This window comes from Camelus ferus, chromosome 12 (genome assembly GCF_009834535.1).
Source record: "Camelus ferus isolate YT-003-E chromosome 12, BCGSAC_Cfer_1.0, whole genome shotgun sequence".
Lineage (NCBI taxonomy): Eukaryota > Metazoa > Chordata > Mammalia > Artiodactyla > Camelidae > Camelus > Camelus ferus.
The window spans coordinates 54905219-54931225 of NC_045707.1; the positions used below are offsets into that span (position 1 = coordinate 54905219).

At 34.6% G+C, this 26007-nt stretch overlaps 1 long non-coding RNA gene across 1 annotated transcript; it reads right to left on the minus strand.

Moving 5' to 3' along the window:
- Nucleotides 1–8840: 8840 nt before the first annotated feature.
- LOC116667756 lies at nucleotides 8841–19450 on the minus strand. Its single transcript, XR_004324785.1, has 3 exons — nucleotides 19367–19450; nucleotides 13824–13829; nucleotides 8841–8850 (listed from the first exon to the last, which is right to left on the minus strand). It is a non-coding gene; the product is annotated as an uncharacterized LOC116667756 (long non-coding RNA).
- Nucleotides 19451–26007: the final 6557 nt, after the last annotated feature.

A 26007-nucleotide genomic window follows, 5' to 3' on the forward strand; every position in this document is an offset into this window, starting at 1 on the left:
GGCAGGTAGAATGGGAATAGAATAGAGAACTGGTTTTCATCTAAACCTTTAGTTTAGAATTGTCAAATTCAAGAGATTTCATATTATTCCACACAATAAAGTAATTCTACAAATTAGAAAAGAAGGACAATAGTTAATTGTATTTTCCAGTACTGATCAGATAGTTACAGAAAGTTGGGACCATGTCCAAGAATGCCAAATAATTCTCAATCTATTAATATGGAAATAAGATTTTCTGGCACATGGAGGAAGAGGTCATAGTTCCTTACCCTTTTAAAATAGCTCTGAGACAGTAATTTTGGGGTGTATTTGTATTACTGTTACTTCATGCTGTGCTCATTATCTCATCTGCTTTTTATGTTATTTTGGGGGAGCAGGGATATTTTCCCTGCTTGATTTCAGACATTTGCTGTTAAACTCATAAATGCAGAACTTGGTGGCACGTAGAAAATTTTTCCTTTGACCTCTTAATTAAATATAACGTTCACCAGTCTCTTTTTTGTTTTTCCTTGTTTCAGTTTTACTGAGCCCTTCATTTTGACAGGTAAAACTAGTATTCTTATGACATGATATAATCTTTAGCCAATTGACATTTAAATCTTAGACTGCTAGACATTTTCCTTAACTGCCTAATCCTTAACATGCTTTTTTGAAAGAAGAAAAAACCCTTTTGGCCACACTAAGGCTCCCTCATTGTTTGGTCTCACCACGTGACTAGTTCTGATCAAAGAGCTGATAGAGGAGTAAACTTAACTGCCAGCACAAGGTTATCTGGAGCTTTTCTTTCTCTTGCACATCAGTGGAGCTTTGAGAAGGTGGTCGCTCCATCAGTCTGGGTTCCTGAGAAACTGTGATGAGCCGAGCATTCTCTTCCCACCCTGCTGACCTGTGATAGATGTGTGGTGAAACATAAAATACATCTTTTATTTTTTATTCTTACTTAGTTAAAAATTATTAAGATACTACCTTCAAGTTATAATAAAATCCTCATAATAGCTCATCTTTTTTTGAGCATTAATTACTTTCTAAGTGCTGTTCAAATAACTTAATGTTCATTAATTTATTAAATGGATTAGCCAACATTTGATCATGTCTAAATGTTTATTGAGACATTTGATCTGCCAAAAAGTCTTTGATGTTTAGTCCATGCCAAATTTTGACAGGCCTTAATATTTGGGCCTGTCAAAAGTATCTATGCTTAGAAAACATCCCTGGGTTCAAATAGCCCACATGTGTTTATATTTATTGTTGACAAGATTAATACATAAATAATATTATGTTTTATTGGTCCAATAATTGGTTGGGGTTGTATTGCCATTAATAACCTTCTTGCTTTGGTAGACTAGCTGATAATTGCACATGGAGTTAGGTAGATGAGTCAGGGTTTTAATCTTGCAGAAGAGTGGCGTTTATATTAACTGTATGTACTGAGGAAGCTCAGTTTGGGAAATGCACAGAGGACAAGCCCAGCATAAGATCTCACAATGTGCGATGTGTTAATATGATACTGAGCATTTCTTTCATTGTGGCTTGATCATTCAATAAGTGTGGAATTTGAAAGGAGGAACTTAGTCAAGTTATTATATGTAAAATGGGCCATGAACATATTGACATACTTTACAGAGTCTCACTTATTTTGGAGGAGTAAGAATGGGTTTGGCTCTCCTACCGCATAGCTGTTGAGTGTATTGATACCATGAGGGTGATACTAGGCGTCTAATTAACACTCCTACAAGCATTCCATTGTCTAGCGTTAGTGGGTAATGTTTCCCTTGAATTGATGTCCTGTAAAGGGATGATAGCAGTTGACCACAAGAGGTGTCTGCTGCTATTTAAATAGGCTTTAGTGGGTGTGATTCCCACATTTACCAGCTAATCAGTGAGGACCACCACACCTTTGGCTGGTGCTTACTTACTGGTTGATCCAGCCTGGGGAACATGGAGTCGGATGTATAAGACATTAGTAAGGTTTTTCCCTACCAGTAAAACCAGCAATCATTGGTCAGATGGCTACATACATACAAATATACATACATACACGCATACACCCTTTTTCTGTTACTTGGCAACATGACCTTTTTATTTGAAAATTCTTAGTGGAGTATGGCAGAAATAGTATACCCACAGAAAGAAAAGCCAATGCTACATTATAATGGCTTTTGTTACCAGTCCCATTCTTTTAGCAGAGTTTGGAGTAAAATGTACAGATGGTGTAAAGAGAGGAGAATCTGCAGTGTCCAGTGTACAGCTAGTCAGAATTTGGAGAACATTACAATCTTTCTAGATGGGACAGGAAAACTTAAGCACAAGGTTGATGTTGAAGGGGAAAGGAGGAACACCCTGAATGGGTTAAAACGACACACAGAAGAAGAACCAAATGCAGTAGCATCACAAGTACTTCAAAAAACTCTCCATGATATTCATGATAAAGAGCAGAAAGCAATTTATTAAAGAAGCAAGTAGACAGAATTCAGAACAGACCTTGACCTCTAAACCCAAATTCATTGCATGGAAGTGAAATTCCAGCAGAATATGAAGTGACCAGATGGGGAGCATTTCTTATGCACTGTTTCAGTGCTCAAGATGATGAAAGTTATATAGACAGCTTATGACAGTATTTGATATTTAATTGTCAGTACCACATTATTCAGTGATGGTACCTTCAAGGTGGTACCAACACAGTTCACTCAGTTATGTATGTGCACCGTGTAGTATTGGGTTATATTATGCCAGGATATATGCACTAATAACAAAAAGGCAAGAAGACACAGATCTATATTTGAGCAAGTACTTGCATTTGTATAAGAAAGAAATCTCAGCATTAACCCTTCATTGTGCATGATGGAATTTGAGATTGCAAATATGAACGCAGTTTGACTATTCCTACCATATGCACAAATAAAAGGCTGATTGGTGCACTTTTCTTAATCACTGTGGTGAAAAATATCTTCTTTAGCTATCACATATGTATATGTGAGTATATGAAAATGGAAAAGAACACATGTAAGTGTGCATCCATGTTGTTTGGACTTCCATTTGTGGCTTTGGAAGATGTAAATGAAATTTCTGAGTACATTGTGGAGGGAGCTGAAGAAAATTTAGATCGACATACGGAATTATGTTGAGAGAGCGTATGGGTTCCTGAAAGGTACAGCAGAGATAGAAGAAAACCAGAAGCTCCACAATTTCCACCAGAAACTTGAATATTTATACACCAGCACCGAACAGCAATCAGGAGGAACCATGCAGCAAAAGGCTGGCACAGCCAATTTCCAAAGCTGATGGTAGTGCAGCACCCTTCAATTTGGAGATGTGTTGAAGTGTTAAAAGACAAACAGAAAAGCAATGACAAGATCAAATTTCAAGGGCATTTTGGCAAAGTTAAATTTATGTATTGTCTAATGAATCATGGAAATGTCTTGATGGACGTGTTGGACAGGACCAAATGTCCTTCCTGGGAGGACTAAATGTTCACAGCAACCTGTGAAGTAGTTACTATGTCCATTTAATGGCTGAGAAAAAAAGAGGCAAAGGAAGAATAACTTTTCTAAGATGACTCAATTAGTAGTTTGTGGAAATAGTTTCTAGGAGAACCCAGAAAGTCTAATAGGACCTGCACTCAACCAGTAGATTCCTGTGTGATTAAATATTCCTTATATAGATTATTTTAGATGATTCATAACGTACTTGACATTTGGATGATTTTGGACATTAATATTATTTCTAGTATTTTGCATGAATAATTTTGAGATAAACATTGGGTAAATTTCCCTCCTTGTAGTTCAGAAAGTTTCCATGACTTAGGTGCCTAGAAGTGTCTATTCTGATTTAAAGAACATGAACTTTCTTTTTAGCCTCTTGAATATAAATTCCATATTAATGTTTTTCTAAATTACTTTATTAGTTTAAACAACTCTCAGCAGTATATGAAAGAGTGCCCATTTAATGGATGTGGATCTCAATTCAGCCCAGAATTATGAGTAAATAGAGTTTAGAATGGAGTAAGGCTGTTTCAACTTTGAGACCAGAAGTATGTGAAGGGCAGTATTTGGATTACACAATTTCTTTATTCTGCCTATCTTGTGACTTTCTCAAAATATACTTTCTGTACACCTACTTATAAAATATTTATGTTCTAGATTCACATTGACTTGACCCAATGTAAAATACCAGTGTGTAATATTAGGAAGTAAGCAAAATAACTGAAAAAAATCCTGTGTAACACTGTATCAGGACTAAAGAGAGTGTCACAATGTTCAATTTTAAATTAAGAGGACAAAACAAACTCATAATGTGGTAGGTAAGTGCAAACACATGAAGGAAAAGTTTACCAGATTGAAATAACAAAGGAGAACAAATGAACCTAATCCAGGAATGAAAAATAGAATTACCATGCTTTTTTTTTGTTAAGCATTAATTTTTTATAGGGTTTAAAAGGGTTTGAGTCATTTCTTGTGGTTATAGACTATACAGAATCCATTGCCAATGACTAATTATTATGCACACAGAACCTTGTGTGTTAGCAATGCAGTGAATCATGTATAAATGTAGAGAATAATGCTGGGAGAATCTTCTGCACCCTTTTCATTTGCCTTGTAAGTAGATTCTGAGAGATAATCAGAAGTTCACTAAAAGAAAAAAATATTCCACATTTTTTTTCCTCTGTTTTCCAACTGTACTAGAAGTGTTCTTGCCTTCAAAGTAACATCACTTTTGTTCATCTCTGTGGCCTCAGGGATCACCCAGTGGAAGTACTCACTAAATGATTGAAGTAAATAAGACTTCAATTTCGATTCTCACATTTGGAATCCAATGTTATACTCAATTTTCAGTTATAAAAGTTATTTGACTTAGTCATCTAACATCTCTTATCCATTTCCTTTTCTGTGTCTTACCTAACTAAATGTGCAACTATGAACAAAAATAAAATTTAAGATAATCTACCTTTAGCAAACCTCTAAACTGCTCCTGTAGATGAAAACAAATGATGTTATGCCACCAAACTGAAGACAGTATTTTCATTTCCAAACATCTGTAATATTAAATATATCTTTTGGACTTTGATATTAACTACAGTGTTAAATTGTCTACTGAGCTACATTATTTCTTCTTCAACTTAATTGTAAATTCTTCAGTGTCATGAATTGCATCTTAATACACAATTTCCCTTTGTAGCACCTATAGTAATATCATATAAATATTATATAGTAAATAATCACTTTTGTGTATTAACCATATTTAGATCTTAGATTCTGAGCTCTGTAATATCAACAACTCTCATCTTTTTGTTCACAGTGCTTTAAAAACTACTTTATAACTTTCATAGTATATAATGCATACTTTTAAATATAATATGGATCAGTGTGGTAATAGATGGATTGTCAGGGTAATTAAGATGTGTCTTACAGAATTTTTGTATAATCTTTTTGAGGAGTTTTGGTTTGAGGATATTAATTTTCTTTTAAATTCCTTTGAAATTTAAAAGGAACCACTGGGATTTTTGACAATGAGAGTAAAAATAGGTATCTTCTAGTTGGGATAAAAGGTGCCACTATGAAAATAGATTCCTTGAATAAATAATAACAGCAATACATCTCTTTTTCCTAAATGTTTTTCTCATAGTATTTCTATGAGAATAGAATGCACCTTTAGTTCTATTATAAAATCTAATGCATAGTTAAATGGTTTTACTACATCTAGAAATTGTTTAGGCCCAGATTTAAACCTGTATATCTAGATCAAATACAACTATCTAAGAACATACTGATTGGTGATCCCAAATCCCAAAACTGATCTGGGAGTAGATAGAGGCAGTTAGGAGCTATGGCACCAGTGTGTGTCTGTTGGCTCTCAGACAACTTAGTGTCAGCATTTAGTAGTCGTTTCTGCCGTGTGCTGGAAGGCATTGTCCTTTTACCTGTTGACATTTCCTTTGATGCTTCCATAATGTATATTTCAAAAACCAAATAAAGTACTGTTTTACAAAGTAAAAATTTGAATTTTGATGTCTATTCAGGAGTGGATACAGAACATTAGAAACTTGTTTTACTGTATTGAATCTGATATTTATTCAAACTTTGTGGGAAATCAAAAAATAGTTAAATCTGCAAATTTCTATTCATGTTTTTAAGGCCTTGAATGAAAATTTAACAGGAACTTTCCTTCATCAATCATAATGTGGTGTGATTTCAAGCTTGAAACATTGAGCCTTACATTATAGTAGTTGATTTAATGGAACAGGAATTTTGGTTTCTAGTTAGATTCCTTTACACTCATGTAGGAACATGGTTAGAATTGAACTCAGTTGTTGTTATTTTCCAATTTCACAGATGTTCCTGCTTAAAATTTTACTGTAATTTTCCTGTCTCCTTATACAATTTGAGAAAAATAAAGTAAAATTTAATATTTTTGCTGAGTATTATGATATTACTTTAGATAAATGTATCAGTCTAGATATTAAGCATAAAAAAAACAAGTTGCAGGTGTCTGTAATATACTGATTGTCAAACAAATAATGAGATCATTAATTTTACCAGAAGATAATTCAAAATAACAAGGTACCATTTAAAACACACAAACACCTGCATCCCTAAATTTTATCTGTTTCTTCAAAAATCAAATTGTGAACTTGTTCACAGGAACTCATAAAATGAACCATATTCTTATAAAAATGCAGCATAAAAATTAGACATGTGAGTATCTGGAACTCAAACTGCATTGAAACATTAAAATCTGTCCTTAAATTGCTTCTAAAAGTGAATAGGAAATGAGTCCTGGCTGTGAGTTTTATGTGGCCAGGAACCTTCTGCAGGTGGGCTGTTGAATTATCCAGCCACTGTGTGTGTAACTGAACATATTCAAGATAAATCGCAAATAGGTGTTGTTAAAATAATATGACCTTGGTCTTCAATTTCATGTGTTTATTTGACTATTTTCTAAAAAGAGGAAATTAAGCTGTCCCGTGCACTATTCATAGGTCAGTTATAGTAAATACATTTGTATTTGTTTCTGATTCTAGGTGTTTAACTAACGGTAAAGTCAAATTGAAAAGAACAAGATTGATTTAAATTGATAAAGAACATGTATTTATTGTTAGTTTTTAAATATTCACTATATGGAGTTTCAGACTAAACTGAATTGTAATGGCATTTTATTCAGATCATTGAATATGAGTCCATAAGACATAATTCAAAATTCAAATTCTTTGTACTTTTAATTAGCTCTCTGCATCTATTTATATATTGGGAGTCTGTGAGGACAAGCTTTTTGTTGCTGTAATTATTTAATTTTTTAATACTGTTTTAAGAATCCATTAAAATTTAAAGACACAGAGCACTAGCCTAATGGAAAAACAAGTAAAAATAGTGAATTGTTTTTCTGACTACATACTACTATGCTCATAATGTGTCAAAATTTCTTCTCCTTTCTTTGTTGTAAGACTGAATCTCCCTTCCATTGCCCTCAAAATGTAAGAGAAAAATAATTCTGAAGTCACACTGCAAATATCACCATTCTAACATGGAATCATCTGCCTCTTCTTACTTAGGAGAGCAGGGACTATGAGTGATGACATTTCATATCAATGGCCCAGGACTGAAGTCGAGGTTTAGAAATGTCTCCAGAAGCCAGGAGAAGGTATAAGATGTGGAAGTATATATTTATTAGCAAAGCTAATGCCAGAAATACCAATTCAAGATAAATAGAAGGTCATGAAAGTCAAATCTTAAAAGGTTCACCCCAGAGCCATGGATAAACTGAAGATAAAACAGATGTAAGCATAGAAACTCCATCTATGCAACTCTCTGCAATGATAAGGACCAAATTAGAGATAGGCTAGCTACCTTACTGATCTTAAAGTGTCTAGATTCACCAGGTGCAGTCTGACAAGTCTGTAACAGAAAAGAATATCAATAATGCTTTCAATGTTTTTGATCACAACTATAATATCAATGATAATGGTTAACAGTGGGTTGCCTTAGATCAGAAATGAAAATCTTTGTGTTGGTCCTTCATCTTTATTATTGTCAGTGGAATCAAAGTCATTCGTGTGTATTATTAAAGTAACTAAATGTGTTTTAATAGGTCATTCACCTTTATAATTATTTTTGTGTATGTTAATACTAAAATCATATTTCATATAAGTATATTCAACATATCTTGTGGATATTTGTCAAAATGTCTTGTGAGTAACTGGTGTTGACAGCACTTGGTCACAGGCTTTAGTTGTGGGAGTAATGTTAAAGATACGGCCTGGAAAACAATTCCTGGTCAGGGAATTAAATTTAAAAACCTGAAATGAAAATGACAGTGCAAATCTAGAGACAAAAAAAAATCCTTGTATAGATTCTAGAGAAAAAAAAATATGGATGAAGTTAAAAATCAGGAAACATTCAAGTACTGGAGATCAAGGGGGAAATAATCAGAAGATAGAATGGCATAATGGAATGCGTGGAGGCGTAAGCTGTATAGATAGGGGATCCAAACTAAGCTCAACTTCTTACTAGCTAGAGTACATAAACCTCAGTTTCATCACCTAAAAAAATGGGATTCATAATAGCTAATTTATTGGTTTTATATGACTATTAAATGCAATAATATATATAAAGAATATAATGAGATATCTTCATAAATGGAGCAATTGTCTGGCAAGCAGTCACTGAGTCAAGGAGTAAAGTAAGATTGAGATGGTAGTCAGGAAAGAAGAAATTTTTCCAAACAAGTGAGATGCAAAATATAGGGAGTCAGCATGCGATCAAATAGGTTGACCAGTAACAAACTTTGAAATATATTTTTCTTAAGCTATTATATAACTATAGACTACTGTGTTAATTTCAATATTTCTGAAGTATTCTGTACTATTAGGTACTTTGCCTGAAATATAGCGGATGATCATTAAATTACTTGCATGAATAAATATATGCATCAAGCACATAATCCAATATAATGAAGCCATGGACTTTGAGGTTCTTATTTCCAGTTCCAGGTAAGTCACTTGATAGCTGTGAGAACTTGAGGAGGTGATTTAATTGCTGGAAATAGTGTGGTCAACTGATGAAACAATCTATAAAATGTAGCAGATTTAATTTTTCCAAGTCATAAACAAAATTTATTTTTAATCTTAGCTTTTCTCCCTTAACTCTAGACGTATTCCCCAAATGGCAATGGCTTAGGTTCCAAGTACAAATATTGGCAATGACTCTTCATGACATCATTAGATGTGCTGTTCAAATAAAATAAACTTACTACTATGTAAAATATAATTTACAAAGTAACCAAAGTACTACCAAAAGATGTGGGCTCTTAAAGCAAATGTAAATGGTATTAATGGTATTTACACCATGTATTGCCCCTTCCAAAAATGGAAACTTAAGAATGGATAAGACAGTAACTGGGAGAGATTCCTTTTCTGTTAAAACAAAACAAAACAAAAAACAGCAGTAATTATCACTATCTGTATAATCAGCCACTGCAGGGCTGAAAACAAGTGATTATATGGCAGTGTTTTGAACCTGGCACATTTCAAATTGTGATTGGTATACTTGGTCATGTTAAGAGACTCAACATGGTTATAAAAGAATTAGAAAATAGGAGCTTAAAAACATTAAGCCGTGGATATACTGTCATATAACCTGATAGTTTTTGTTATTCATTTATTCAACAAATTTTTATTGAGCAACTACCATGGTCTTGGCCATATTCTAGATGTGAGTGAGAATGAGACAGATACGGCCCTTGAATTCTTCATTTCATTAAGTACAACAAGCAGGCAAACATTTAATAAACATATACATAAATACCAACAAATACCAAATAATGATGAGTACAGTCATGAAAATTAGAATAAAGTGAGATAATGGAGAATAACTGAATGGTCCCTTTGGGTTCCCCGAGCAGATTTCTCTGGTTACTGTGTCAATAATTGTGACAGAGTAAGTGGCAAAATAATAGCAGTGATAGCTAGTAAATGGCTTTTGCAACATTCAGTTGCAGGAAAGTGGTCATATGAACTAGACTTAGGTTAGTAAAAATGAGAAAATAAAGATATTGGTGATATGTATTGAGAGGATTTGCTCATTGTTCAATGAGGGGACTAAGAAAAGAGAGAAACCAAGATATTTGGCTTAAACTTCTGAGTCTGTAGTTTTAATTACAAAGCTGGGAAAGACTGAAGGGGTAGAATCTGAAGGAGATAAATAAGGGTTTTCTTGAGGAAGGTGCATTAAAGTTTAAGAATTGTCTTACATTTTCAATGGTGAGGTCAAGGGGACAGTTGGAGTTCAAAGGAAATTTAAGAACTGGAGATGGAGATTTTAGAGTAGCGCATATATCTTCATAGCTCTGCTTTTATTGACCCCCAAGGCATTGTCCTACTCCTGTGACTCTCAGTTTTGTTTTTTACAACCTGAAACTTCCTTGATTTTACATTTTTTAAACTTTGAATTCCAAAGACTTTCCCACCACTTACATTGGCTCGGTATCATTAACCTCAGGAAATTTACAGAACCTTTCCAATACTTAGACTATGGTATAAAAAATGGTTTCATGCATGAATTAAACAAAAGAACATTTGTGCCTGAGTCATGGGGCTCTTTCCACTCTCTGGAAGTTTGGTTCTTTATCTGTAAAGAATAAAATTTGGTAGTGTTTTTAATTAAAAAAAAATCTTTCAAACTCTGAAAAAAAAAAATCTCAAGTGGAACCTCAGGAAATAGAAATAAAACAGAGATGTTCTGTTTAAAGGAAACTAGAAAAGTTCAGCCTTCTAAGTCAACACTCTATGCTACTCATTAGGTACTGAGAGCTGCCCACTTAGGGCTCTGCTTATGGCCATAGGATTAGATCGTATCTAAGGCCCCCTGTAGGACTAACTCATGATTTTTTTAAGTTATTGCCTCAGGATGGAAATATCTCCTATGGATTCAGCTGGGTCTGAATTAGTTTTAGATAGTTGCCAATTCCAGGATCTGCAGGTGGTAACCTACACATGTGGGAGCACCTGGATAGGCAGAGTTTAGAGATGGAGACAGAATCTGACAGTCAGAAATGTTCTGTGTAGTGCAGAGCAGTTGCTCTGTGATTTCAAACACATGGTACAGAATCCACAGTCTGGAAAAACTACACACTGATATTTGAGATTTTGCAGTGTGACATTGTGCATCTCTTTTTTTAAATTTAGAATCACTGGCCACGGTGCTAATCTACACAGAATTTTCTAAATAACTGAGAAATTAACCATTTATATATTTTTTACCCTTCAAACTGTTTTCAGTTATACAAAATGAATAGTAATGAATAGATGCATTATCTTCCCCAAACTTTTAAAGTGTACACATGGAATTTATTTTAGCAGCATTTCCTCTATGAATCTCAAGTCATCACTTGAACAATAATGTTTATGTTGTGCTGTACATAGAGAAGAAACTCTGTATACGTTAATGAGGTTTCAGAGGATCGACTAATTTAGCATATCATTGTTTTACCAACTGTATCAGTTTCTCCTCACAGGTTTGAATTGTTTATCTCCTCTCTGGTTAACAGATGCTCTTAGGAGTTATTCAGATGTATGTACTGTTTTTCATTCCAGCCTTCAATACTTTCCTGAAGTAAAAGACTAGCCTTGCGAAGGCTATTGTAATCAAATTGCTGATTATTCTCTTCTCCCGATTAATTATGTAAAATTTATTAAGCACCTATCCTATGCCAAGAATTGTTCTAGGCACTTGGGACATCATCAGTGAACAAAATAAAAATCTTTGCCTTATATCCCAGCAGTGAAGAGAGACAAAAACAGGTAAAAAAAAAATACCTAAAAATAGGTAAAATATTAAGGATGTAAGAACTTGTGCTATGTAAAAAAAAAAAAAAAAAAAAAGGAAAAGCAAGGAAGGATAATAGAGATTGGGAGTATTGGATGTGAGGAATTTTGGAGCAAGAGTGAAGGTTGCAATACAAGATGGACCTTATTAACAAGGTGACTTGGAGCAAATATTTAAAGGAAGTGAGGGTATTAGTCATGCAGACATCTGGGAGAAGAGCATTCCAGGCAGCAGGGAAATTAGCAGACGCCCTGTTTTGGGAGCATTCCTGGAGCATCACAGAGGGAAGTGTGACTGGAATGAACAGTGTTAAGGGAATAATAGAAGATGATGTCAGAGAGAGGACAGAGGACAGATAATGTAAAACCTCATAAGCCATTGTAAGAACTTAGATTTTTACTTAAGCTGTGATTGATTTTCCTATTGGAGCTTGCCATAAATTCCAAACAGCACCTCTTTCCATCAGAAGTGCCATAATTCCTACCAAGTCATATGACCCAAGTGACAGGATTTCTTATACCATGGCCTGGGCCTGAAGCAGAATTCTTTCATGCTGTGGAACTATTGACCTGAAACACATAGACTGCCAGGTATTTCTCCATCAAAGATGAGTTTATTTGGGATCAGCAACATTTGCAATCCAAGGTCTACAATCATGTGAGCCAGGTGCAAGCCCCTCCATACAAGGGAAGGAGAAAGCTTTTATAGAGAGGGAAAAAGAAGTTGGGAGGGCCACAATAAACAGAGTCCATTACTTTTCATTGGCTGAGTCCTTGACAGGAAAGAAGAGGAATCTTTCTTCTGTTGGGCTCTATTCTTACAAGATATGAGATTAATCCCTTTTGGTCTCCTCACTCTATTTAATTGAGGTTTTTGTTTATTAATTTTTACAGAAGAGCTTTTCTTGTCATTCAGTATATGGTTGGAGGACTATCATCAAGCATGAATAGGCTGCTTTCAGAACCCAAAGAAGCCTGTTGGGCTTGTGCCTCCTCCTTAAGGACTAGCATTTGTGAGATGCAATGATAGACCCTTGAAGTTGGAGATGATGTCCCAGCATCCAGAGGATCACAAAATTACCTAGTACCCCATGGGTACAGCAGGTCCTTGAAAGGTAATAGTGTTTTATCTCCCTTCCACTGGAGTACATGTGTTTTACTCAAGCTTCCAATTGTTTGCCATTTCCTTCTTCATTAGATCCAGTCAACATTGTGTCAGTGATAAAATGGATATTGGGCCAGTGTAATATCCTATGGAATGTCCAGGTGGTTGAGGTCTCTTTGAACTATATTATGACAGATGGCAGAAGGGTTAACTTAGCCTGGAGAAAGATTGTATATGTATACTGTATTTTTCATCCCATGTGATCATGAACTGCTTCTGATTCTCTTTCTTGAGGGGTGAAAAAGAAAGTACTTGCCAAATTATTGACCCCATACTATGTATCTGAATCCTTGTTCATTTTTTTTTTCTAGCAGATTTCACATGGGTTACTAAATGGTAAAGACTACAGTAGTCCATTGGTGTCTGCCAATATTCATCTCCTTTTTATAGTAGGAGGACTGGTGAATTAAAGGGACTTTGATAGTTCCACTGACTTTTCATTGGGTCAGCTTCCTTTAAAATCCTAATTATTCATCTCTGATTTCTTTCTGTTATATTGCTGTAGTGGTACATTGTTGGCTACCCATCTATCTTACCCTACACTCTGTCTCCATAGTTAGGAAGTTAGGCCTGCCTGCTGCCTTCAAACTTTTCCACTCTTTATCATCATTGTGCCTGTCTTTCTTTGAAGGCTAAGTGTTACTACTTGGCATAACAGTTCAAGATTCTGTTACACCACTGCTATCAGTGAGCCTAGTTCACTAACAGCATCTCCTTCAGAGATGCCGCTGTCTACAGGGGAGAGCCTTATTGCTTAGGAAAATAGTACATTCTAGGGCGTCTCACAGAAGATAATTGGCTGAAATTGGCTTGTGTTACATAATGTAACACTCAAGCATGCACACTTCTCTGTGGCTTTGGATCCTTGTCTCTACCATCTGCCACAGCTATTCTGGCATTTCTACCTCATTTGAAGTGGAACATCCTTTTCAGCAAGCTTCCAGCTTCCAAGCCTAAACTTTGCAGCAGCAATATTAACTTTATTTTTCTGAGTTCTTCACCTCAGAGTTAAACACTGTGTCATGAAAGAGTGCTCTTATATTGATAAACTCTCCTCGTTAACTTCCTGTCCTTTTCCCCTAGATCTGATCCGTCATTTTCACAGTTCATTTCTTTAAATACGTGGAAAGCTGCTGTTATCTGAGCATGCTGTCTGGGTCCTTCACTCCTGTTCTTCTGGGCATAACTCTTTCAGCATGGGAATCTCAACACTCTCTGGGAATGTTGTGACTTAACTGTAGTTATTGGTCTAGTGACCAAGAAGGAAGGAAGGGGTATATCCTCAGGAGTGTGGTGTATTGTCTTGCAAGGAAGAGACCTCTGGATTATTGTTAAACAAGAGTTGGAAATTGGGTCACATTTGTAAGATTTTCAGGTGCCTTAAGCCATATATATACATTTTAAGTCTTAGATTCCCTTCCTTCCCAATTAGGGCTTGAATGGAGAATTAACCCTTCCCTGAAACTGTGCTACCTTTATAATGATATTTTGTGCCTTGGCCTCAACTCCATCTGTTCTTTAACTCCAGAAGAGGATCTCTTTATATACTGATAAGAACGTCCTCTAGTTTTTATAGTTCACCTTAAATTACTGGTTGATTAGCCCTTCATTGTTTTCCTTCAGTGCATTCATTGTCCTGTGTAATTGGTATTTTCTCTAAGCTCTCAGATTCCTGATGTATTGTATACAAGACTGCATTCTCTTTTACTAAGACTATTCTACATCTGTGAGGTGTATAACAGTGGCACCACTGGGGTTTGCCAGGATCTGTCAGTATTCCATCCACCACCAGCGATAATGTTTTTATGCCAGTCAGTTGGTGATTCAGCTCCAAAATCCCATTTTAGAGTCTGCTTCCTAAGACCACACTTAGTGGTCTTGAGTCAAAATCTCCAGTAAGCAGAATCGGAAATGGAGATCTCACCCAGGTGGCTTATTGCAGGAGATGAACTACTGTAAGAAATAAGGGAAGCAAAAAAAAGCAGAGAGAGACATTGAAATACGATTCACGTACAACAGAGGCCTTAGCTGGTGCTACTAGTAATTGTAAAGCTAAGATGGACTCTCTAAGTTGTTCAAAGTTCAGGAAAGAGTGTTGGGCCTTTGTATCCCTGCATTGAGTATTCATTGGATGTAAACTACCACTGGAAATGGGGCATGATCTTGCCACATGAACCCCCCATCTATTTGCATCAGGAAATTCTGGGAGAAGAACTCAGCTGTGATCTCTTAGCAGCCAACGCTCCTGGCACCTGGGAGACTGAGTGCATCAGTGCTGATGAGGGATCTTGACAGCAAGCGCAGCATCCAGTACATCAGCAGAGATAAAAGAGAGGTGGGCAAGGCAGATTAGGGGAGAATACAGAATTTAGTTTTAGATGTACCCAGTAAGAAAAGCCTTTCTGATATTTAAAGGGAGATTGGATTAGGCAGCTTGATATGAATCTAGATTTCGTAGAGAAGTCAGACTTAAAAAACAATGATATTTTTATCCATGTGCTTCTAAGAGTTGCAAGGCTAATATTAATGGCTATTTAAACTCTCAAGCTGTACACTATTGTGCACCTGATACTTGTTTAATGTCAGTCTCTCACATTAGAATATAAACAACACAAGTTGTTAGTTCACTATCCCATTCCTAGTATCTGGCACATAGTAGAAGCTCAATATAATTTTGCTGAATCCCTGCCTGGTTAGAGCATACCTTTAGTTGTATGCTAAAACTTAATTAATTAAAAGAATTAAGACTATAGTCATTTGATTGCTTTTTAAATCTTTTCATTGAATATGGAATGGCTACTTTTAAAAATTACTTTAGAATTCCAAGCTCTTAGAGAAACATGGAGGTTTTAGCTTAGAGTTAAACAGGAATTTGATACAGCCCAATATGTTTATTAAATCATTATTGATACGATTCAGTATTTTCTACATTATAATCTTTTAAAATTATAGTACACACATTTATGCACAGTAAACATGTTGAAAGAAGTTGCAATAATCCTTACTAGAAAAGGCTACTGATGTGCTTTAATGATTCTGGAAAAAATATAAAACATTCACTATTTGTAGCAATCATTTATTAGCAAATGTAAGCAGTCTTTTTTCATCCATAGTTCACTTGTTTCCAGTTTAGAGTTTCTACCAAACTCCATGACTTGACACATTTAAGTTATTGGAAACAAAGTTAGAATATTTTATTGTTCTTCCTAAAAATTAAATGCCTTGATTTTGATTAAGTTAACCATAAAGAAACTACATTATTCTCCCAAGATATGTAAAAGAAAGCAGGGCATGCTTTTCATTGGTCTCTTCAAGTTATTAATTTTCCATTTGTGAAGAGCCCTACTGAATTGCAACTCAAGTAATAAACATACCATCCTCTGAGATCAATGACTTGACAAGAGAAGAAACTAAAAAAATAAAATCTGTGTGTATTTTCAAAGTGCGAATTATTAGTGTAAAAACTTGAAGAGTTAGAAAATTCGTGGAGCATGACTGTTTACTAGGTTGAATGATATTGCAGATTTGATGATAGTTAAGACCAAAAACTATTGAAGCACTGAAAATGTTATTCCAACATGAGAAATACACATATAATGTTTAAAAAATACAGAGCAAAGTTATGCATCATATAAAATAAACTAGCTCACAATACATGAAAGGTGAAGGGTTTCTGTTTGAAGATCATCCTGACAGTTGAATCTGGTAAGAATTATATGAATAATTTCAAAAAAATATTATTCACTTAAGTTTGTGAGAACTTTGTTTTAGTTTCTGTGGACTGCAATTTGAAGGAACATAGGTGGGTGTGTGTCTTTAATGAATCAGAGGTGGCCACGTTTCTTATGTAGATTTACATTAGCCTTATCCAGAAGCATTGCCTTATGATCAGATATATAAGGAATATTGCTAGGACAGTGATGCAGTAATCTCTGTTCTTAAAATTGTGTTTAGAAAGGGTTATGCTGAATAACATACAGATAAATGAAAAAGACAAAAACTTTTTATCATAAGCTAGAATCACTCTCTAAATAACTACTTATTAGATAAAAAGTGCACTTTATTTCAACAAGTTTCTTCTGAGTGTCTGCATTTGACATTTTAATGGTTTCTGGATTAATGGAACCTAATGTGATTTCAGAAGGCACACAGATAAGAGAGAGGAGACAGATTCTAAACAAGGAACCATTTCATTGAGCCATAAGTACAAGTAGATTGTGAAACACTCTATAATACAAGTACAAAGTGTTATGTGAATTTATGAAGATCTGTTCTATTTGTGGACATCATTAATGGCTTATTAGAGGAGGATAGTGATTGATCTAGTTTCAAAAGACAGGAAAAATATTAACTGGAGAAGAAGGAAATTCTAGGTAGAAGGACTTTCATAAAGGTGAAAATTGTGAAACAATTAGCATAATTATAAATTATAGCCTGCCGCTTGAACTATTAGAAAAATGCTCTGGTGTCACCAGGTCCACCTTGTCCTCCCTCTGAATGCAAATATTTTAAAACTCTCCTGTGATTTCCAAGTTTCCATTGAACCTGCTTGTCACATATTTCTAGATCATTGCTTACTAAAGAGAGCAAAGAGATGGGCTATAGTCTTCCTGTAACTAAATCATTCCTAGGAAAATCCAAGTTTTCCTCTTTACATCAGAATAATTTAACAAATATCATCTATTCCCCTAAGGGTCTCTGGCTTGATAAGCCAAGATCTAAAACCCTGGTCCACCATGTAACAAGGATACTTTTGGAGATGGACCTTGAAGATAGCCCCATTCTTTGTGACTTGGTCTACCCAAGAGTTTGTTAGCTTGTGAACTGGTTCATCCAAATGTGTGTAATTCTTTCTGAAGGTTAAGGCAGATTATCTGCCAACCCACCAGATGGGAGGGAGACATCATATCTGTTTCATTCATACAGAAGTTCTAAAGATCTTTGTAAAGAAGAGTGTGGAGATTCAGCCAGCTATATTTTGGCTTCAGTGAAATCAAAGTCAAAGATCGTTACTTTTGCTTGATTAGCATCCCAATTTATTCAGTGTTTGCTACCCAGGAAGGGTAAGTTTGCAGAAGAAGACAATGGATTCAGTTTTGAGTCTGGAATTCAGATACTCATTGAATGATCATTGTGAATACTACTATTGCTAGCTACCATGAATTAAATGCTAGTTTTCTACAAGAGTCATAACTATATTCTTTACGTGAATTAATTTATTATTTGTGTAATGAGAGTGTTATATAGATAGAGGAGGACATTGAAGCTTAGAGAAAGAATCCAAAGAAAGTTAAACATGTCCCATACACTTGAAAGTTATTGTTATGCAAAGAAATGATTGTTATATTTGTATAAGTGAATATAATCCCAAAGGGAGAGTGTATATGGTGAGAAAAGAGGACGGATTATTAAGCCTAACTAAACCCTTTTATTTGTGTAGAGATGAGAGGGCAAAGCTAGAACTATCAGTGGAATTCCAAGCAGCTGGGCAAGGGAGAAATTGTCTTTTCTTAAACACAGAAATGTTTATATGTGGTCAAAAGCAAAAACATACAAAGGTGTGATTCAGAAATGTTAGAGACAGGTGAGTATGAGAACAGTGAAATGAATGTAAATGGAGATCAAGATGGGAAAAGAGGGCATTTTCTACCATTGGCTCAGTTCTACTGCTTACGTCAAGGTGCTCAGGTGATTAGGAGCCATTTAATGATCCAGGGATATGATAAAGAGAAGTGCGAATTTCCTTATCATTCAGAGGTAGATACAGAAATGAAAACAACCCAAAAGCACTACTGAAAATTAAACTTCTTGGATATTTCTGTTAGTGCCCTGAGAGGAAACAGATGGCATACTTCAACTGGGTAATTTGAGAAGAGTTTAATAAAGTGTTTATGGAAACTGGAAGAGATGCTAACTCCAGGAATAGTAATAGCTGGAATCTACTCATGCCCCTAGCTCTAAAGAAGAGGAAATTGCTCCTGGTATTCAGAGTAAAACAACTGGGTAAAAAAGCACCAGCAGATAAAAATTATGACATTCAGGCTAGGGATGCTGCTAACCTTGGCAATTCCCTCTGGAGGAAAGACGGTAGAGAACATAATTAAACTTTACCTTCCTCCATTCCTTGACATTCTGTTGGTGATCCTCATTGACCAAACCTTACCATAAACTGTAGGATAAAAGAGTTCATTAATATAGATCAAATAGTTCAGCCTCCTGATTGGTACAGTGTAGTGGAGAAGGGTTTATAAGGATGCACACAGAAATTTGGTGTTTAGCAGCAACCTGTCTTAAGATTCTTCCCATGGTTAATACATAAAAGATACACATTCAGAGGATAAAAGGAATAAAATAAATAAGAGTTCTGAGGATAAGTTCATAAGAACACCAAACTTTGAGACAAGCGGAAGACTTTCTTTTTCTTGTTATTTGTCCCATAGGTGCCAGAGAGTTATCCCTCTGTTCCTTCTCTCCCTGTCCTTTTTGTAGCCCTTGGGGATACATTATGGACATATAAAAGATAAATCATGCTGTCAGTTCTGTCATATAATTCAATGTAGTTATGCAAGTAAAAGCCAAAGTGAGGACATTTTATTTGTGAATACTTGATCATTAGTGATATGAAAGATAATTTAAATAGAGAAGTTGGGTAGAAGCAATATTTCAGAAGGATTGAGGCATGAATGCTCCCAGAAGAATTATAAGACATGAATCTAGGTTATTCTTTTAAGAAATGGGACAGTAAATAGATAATATCTTCAGGGAAAAAGATCGGACAAAAGAGGATTCACACTTCAGGTGCAAAATAATATAATACATTCATAAACTGAAGTAAAGCAATAATGAAATTAGACATTCACCAAGTAAGGAGGTGATTGGGGAAGGGTGATGTACAGAGTTTCTAGAGAAGATGCATTGTTGCACCAGAGTTTAATTCTTCACTATTTTACAAACATAAAGGAATAAACGGCCAGTACATGTTACAACTTCTTGTGTTTGAAAACATTTTTATTGAGTGAGAATAAGCAGAAAGAAAAGAGCAGCTATTATATGATTTCATTTATATGAAGTCCAAAAACTGACAGAATTAATCTATGGTGATAGAACTCAGAAGAGTATTAATTGTTGGGCTTGAGTTTGGCTGAAATACATAAGAACATTTTCAGGGTGATGCAAATCATCTACGTCTTGTTAGGGAGGGTTTTTACACAGCTATATTGTACATACATATTTATCAAAACTTGAGTTCTGTATGAAAAATTTTCCTCCATTAAAAATTAGCTTGGAATACAAGATTATGGCTAAGTATATATAGTGACTAGATTGAATATAGAAGAACATATTTAAGTGGTCTGATACACTAGAAACAATCTTAAGAAAATTTGTAAAATTGATCTGATGCTTCTGGGTTGTATTAAGATGTACAGTCATGAAAAATAGCCAAAGGCTTGATCTGATTCATTTCAACCCGTTTAATACAGACATGGTCTCTTTTCCTAGAAGTTTAGTGAGGCAAAAGTAATAGTCTCATTTTTCAAACATTCCACTACTAAATTGCTTTATTAACATGACATATGCATATTGATTTCAAAAATTTACTACCAGGGAAAATTATTTCTTGTGCAACAAAATTCTAACTCTTTTATTAATGTAAGTTTTAAGATAATTTTGAGATTGTGATAATTGTAAATAAGAAAACCAAAGGTAATATTATTTTCAGAATAGCTTTGACACATAAATAGCTTATATTTTATATAACTAAAATGACAATATGTGGTAGTTTGCATATGTTTTAAGTTAGATGTAGTTTCTAGACAAATTTTTTTTAATAAGAAATCTCTTTATGCTGCTCAGTTTAATTTGGGGAATTTCAACATTTTTTTGTATCATTTGCATAAATTTCCTTTGAGTCAGTAGGAATGAATTGAGAAATCCCATAATACTCAAAATATAATAATTATAACAGTATATTTCAATGCTTTTCACAAAAGTGATCATTTATCCATCACCTGGCATGTATATATTTATAAAAAATTATAAAGACAATTTCTGAGTGATTTTATTTCAATGTTAAATACATATTTATTTTGATAAATAGCAGAAGACTTGATTTTGATAAATTCATAATAAACATTGTGAAGTTTAGTTGAAACTAGGAAATTGGCAGACATCACATAAAGAAGTGAGAGTGATAAATAAGAACTTGAAAGTATTGCTAAGTATTGACAGGGTGTATAAAATATTTTCCTATTTATAATAACCTCCAAGCCAAAAGACTAACATAGCAGAGTACCCAACAAAAGAAATAACATCTAATAAATGAAATTATTTTACATTAATACTAGATAAAGCATAAAAAATACAAAATAAAAGGGGCTATTTAAAATAAACACAGTGATCATGCATGAGCCCTGAGAAAAGTTCCTACCTCAATTTTACAAGAATCAGGTTGAACTTTTCTATGAGCTTTTATTTTCATACTTCAAATATATCTCAGCTATGGGTATCTGCCAGCTTATGAATATTTATAGAACATTTCCTAGTTTCTCATGCAAGATAAATTCTAAAGAATTTCACAGACAGAGAGTTTGATTTTGCATGAGTCCCAGTTGCATATTTCCTAAAAGTGAAGAGATGTTAAATTGAAATCACAACAATACTGCTTGGGTCTAAAAGTGAATCTTGATTATATGCCATCCAAAAGAGGTTTGATTGAAGTATGGAAGTGTGCTTTTTTATTATTAAATTTCTATGAAATACTTAAAATTTTTTCTCTGTGAAACTTAAAAAATGTATTTCCCATCTGATGGCATTTTTATTAGTGAAAATATGGAGGAATGAAGGGGAGGCTTATAATCCTAAACCAGTGAAGAGTGGTTGGAGTACAGATTTTTTTCTCTCTCCCTGAGATATGACTAGAAATAGTCTGGGGTTCCAAGTCTGGGTTCCATGCAGGCAGACAGACATGCTTAGAGCTATTGTATTATTTTTTCCTAAGATAGTTTCAGAAACTGGGGTTCTGTCTTTGCATTAAGTCCTACTTCTGTTTTCAGAATATTAAATTTTATTGTTTGTTTTTCCTTAATTCAAAATTGAAGTGAGTTTTTAAAGCTATTATTCTAACTTACTTGAAAGTGGTAAAAGGACACAACATAAATATCAGTTTCTTTTGATATCTGATATCTTAGCTAATAATTTAAAATAGAATAGCTAAATTTACTTAGGTTGATGATGTAACAAAAACATAAGGTAACCCCTCTGTTTTGTAGTTGCAAAATTGTGTAGTAAACACATAGAAAGACTGACAATAGATAGGGGCATTGGTAGTCACCACAGAAAGGCACAGTGTGTGGGGCAGATGTGAGAGCGGGAGTGTGCTGAAGTCTGACTTTGCTTCTTCTTTCTCAGTAAAGTGAGAGACAGGTCATAAACTGAGCATTTATGTTGAGAAGGAGTGCTTGGAGGTTTCAGGGGAGAAGAGGAGAGATTAAATGGTTACATCTGATATGGGGGAGTGAAAAAATATGATTGCCGGGCACTATTAAGGATACACTTGAGCTACATTGGTTGCCATGACTTTAAAGGGAGACTGGTCAAGGTTAGACCTGTCAAAGCCATTGTGTTTTGTTTCCAGCCAGTGCAGATATACAAGAAGTAGATAGAACCAGAGTGTAATATCAACAGAATAAGTGGGAAGAGAGAAACACAAGGGGAAAAAGGAACAGTGCAAAAAACTGATATTAAAAATTGACTATGGAATGTAAATTAGGTAGGAAGAGGAGAAAGAAAAGAGAGAGTGATGACACAAAGTAAGGATATTCAGATCATCCATGTGCGTGCTATGTGTAAGAAATATGTCTGTTTTCTTACTAGGCATCTAACTGGGGGTCCCCACATTCAGATTAGTAGGGAAGTGCTAAAAATAATTTTTACAGTATAGACTCACTGAATAACTTTGTTCAATAGAATGAGTCATTGAATAAATCTACCTACAGATAATCTTTTAGATGAGCTTTGTTTACTCTTTAATGTAAATTTCTTCAAGCCTCACACTAAATATTTTGTTAGCTGCATATAGGACTTTATGTATTGCTTTGTCCGACAAGCTAATGCTTCCTGGTTCATTCTAATGAAAAGAAAAACTAAATGTGATTGAAGAGAGATTTGGGAATCAGTCTCACCTGTTTTTCAGCATGAAAATAAAACAACAAACAATTGGGGCACCATTTTCCAACAATCTGGTTTGTGGTTTTGTTTGTTTATGTGTTTCTTTTCTATTAAGTGTCTATTCGGTTCAAGATTCTTGGCTAGGGCCAGTTATCCCTTAGGTTCCATGCTCAAAAGTAAGGTTCCCTGTGCCTTACATAAGGTTATTAAAAACTTTGAGGTTCTGTTGGTAATATAGGTAGCTGCCTCCAATTGAGTTAAAATTTAGTAATTAATTACTTGTCTTGCTGTAAAATAGATTTTAAGTTATATATTATATTTTTGTTAAAGGCATCAGAGAGATCTGTTTTCCCTAGCTTTATGGAGGTATGATTGACAAGTAAAATTGTATATATTTAAGATATGATTTCATGTATACATTGTGACATGATTACCATAATCAAGTTAATTAGCACATCCATCACCTCACATAGTTACCATTGTGTGTGTGTGTGTGTATGATGTGAACACGTATGATCTACCCTCTTAGTAAATTTGAAGTGTACAACATAGTTTTATTAATTATAGTCACAATGTTGTACATTAGATCCCCTGAACTATATTTATCTTTATAGCTGTAATTTTGTCTCCTTTGGCCAACATCTCCCTATTTCCCTACCTTACAGCCCATAATAATCTCCATTCTGCTCTCTGTTTCTCTGTGTATGACTCTTTGGATTCCACATATACATGATGCCGTAGAGTGTTTGTCTTTCTCAGCCAAGTATGGAATTTGGTGCCCAACAAATGACTAAGTGAAAGACAAAACTTCTAGATACCATCTGTTATCCAATGACTATTAGTGTGAATGATTTTTTTTTAATGTTGCTATTTTTTTTTGAGGGGAGGTAATTAGGTTTATTTATTTAATTAGTTATTTTAATGGAGGTACTGGGGATTGAACCCAGGACTTCCTGTATGCTAAGCATGAGTTCTAACCACTGAGATACACCCTCTCCCCCAATTGTTTGTTGTTTTATTTTTGAATAATATTTTATGGACTTCAATACTAATTAATGTGCTTAGAGAAATATATATCATTTCCTAGCCCATGTGGTCAAACACTATTAAATGACTGTTGTGCAGGTGTTCAGTGAAGAGTTCACACTTTTTCTCACAGATTTGGATATTCTGCCAGTCTTTATGCTGTTTTAAAATTAAGTTAATCTGAACCTTAATCTGTGCTGCTATATTTAGTGCATACATAAATACATTCTTCTTCATCTTAATATTATTATTATTATGTTGTATATAATAATACATAGAGGCTGCATTCCCCAAATACTGTGATATATGGCTTCAGGGTATTTGTATAGTAGGGAGCATCAGCTGGAAATAGTGTGGTATATCTTGCCTCAACTATCATCTCTAGAAAAAATTACATTTCCTCTATGGCTCCAGCATATACAGAAAATGCTTATCAGATCCAGATGCTATTCATGACAGTAGGCTCTCTACTTATGCAACCTTCCTTCTCCTTTCTGTCCCTCTGGCCTAGGAATTAGCAACTTTATCTCTTTGAAATCTCTAATTTTCTTTAGTGTTCTTCATTAGCTTCTCAGATTTTCCATCAACTCTGTAACCAATTCACTGTAATGATGTCCCTTTATTTTATTTTATTCTTTAATGTTTTGTATTGAGGTAGAGTTGATGTACAGTATTATGTTTCAGGTGTACAGCATAGTGATTCACAATATTTAAAGGTTATATTTCATTCACAGTTATTATAAAATAATGGCTGTGTTTCCTGTGTTGTACTGTGTATCTTGTAGCTTACGTATCTTATACAAAATAGTTTGTACGTCTTAATCCACTACCCGTCTCCCACCCCTCCCCTCCTCACTGGTAACCACTAGTTTGTCCTCTATATCTAAGAATCTGTTTCTTTTTTGTTATATTCACTAGTTTGTTTTATCTTTTAGATTTCACATATAAGTGATATATGCATATAACATTCATCTTTCTCTGTCAGACTCACTTAGTATAATGCTGTCCATCTATGCTGCTGCAAATGGCAAAACTGTATTATTTTCTATGGCTGAGTAGTATTCTATTGTGCGCATTGTATGTATATGTATATATACGTATATACATATACACACTACATATTTATCCATTCATCTATTGAGGGACACGTAGGTTGCTTTCATATCTTGGCAATTGTAAATAATGCTGTCATGAACATTGGGATGCAGGTATCTTTTCGAGTTAGTGTTTTTGCTTTTGTTTTTGGAGAAATACCCAGGAGTGGAATTGCTGTATAATATGGTATTAATTTTTTTGGGAAACCTCCATACCATTTTCCATAGTGGCTGCACCAATTTATATTCCTTCCAACAGTGTATAAAGGGTCCCTACTCTCCACATCTTCACCAACATTTGTTACTTGTGGTCTTTTTGATGATAACCATTCTTAATGTCCCTCTATTTTAAATACAGGTTTCTATTTCCCTTGCTCAACCCTGAATGATAGAAACATTATGTAAGTTTCACTGATAGATGCATACCAGAATATATCGATATACATTCATTTGTTCATCCAACAAACATTTATTAAGTACCTCTTTGGAGATAGTTACAAAACAGGGTTTTGCAAATACATCAGTAAGCAAAATTAAGTGGAGTTTTTCCTTATAAAACTCTGTGTAACAGATCAACAGATATGTAAGAGGTATCACATAAATTCTTGGTGTTGGACTGGCTGTGAATAAGGTTGGGGATGGGGAAGAGAAAGCTTTTGCATAAGTAGATTGATATTTGTCAACTGCTCTGAAAGTAATGTTGCGTGAGGACCAGGTTTTGTGGGGGAAGTTATTGAGAT